Raw genomic sequence first — 733 nt, forward strand, 5'->3', positions numbered from 1 at the left:
ATATATATATATATGCATGTATATATGCATTTATATGTATTTAAATGTATGTATATGTAACTAATGCGTGTAATACGTATGTATATCTGTGAGTGTGTCAGTACGCGCGTGCGTATGTGTATGCACTTGTGTGTGTTTGCGAGTTCATATGTCATTACACAAACACACACACACACATACACACAGAGACACACACACACACACACATACACACGCACGGGCGCGCACAGTAACAGCTACAGACACTACCTTTGTTCTAAGAAAAATTCCCGTTAATATTTATTCCAAACACTAATATTATAATAAGCCCTTTCCGAATTTAATTAAGAATGATTGTTGCCGAACGTTTGCAAAGTTTATACTTAAAGAGATGGCATTTGAATATTCTCCAATTTTCGGATAGTCTCAGTAGATTTCCGATGTTTAGAAAACAATACGGCAATGCTCACATGCATTAAAAAGAAAGGATACATTCCAGAGCAGCCTTATAATGATCACTGTATCACCTGCTGATGAAGGCGGGGTGTACGTATACATAATTTCATATACATTTCGGCGAGAAACATGGATCCATATCCAGGGAAAGTATGTTCTATCTATCTATCTATCTATCTATCTATCTATCTATCTATCTATCTATCTATCTATCTATCTATCTGTCTGTCTATGTGTGTCTCTCTCTTTATACATCTGTGTGTGCCTCTGTGCATGCGCACGCGTATATATATATATA

This window comes from Octopus bimaculoides, chromosome 21 (genome assembly GCF_001194135.2).
Source record: "Octopus bimaculoides isolate UCB-OBI-ISO-001 chromosome 21, ASM119413v2, whole genome shotgun sequence".
Taxonomy (NCBI): Eukaryota; Metazoa; Mollusca; class Cephalopoda; order Octopoda; family Octopodidae; genus Octopus; species Octopus bimaculoides.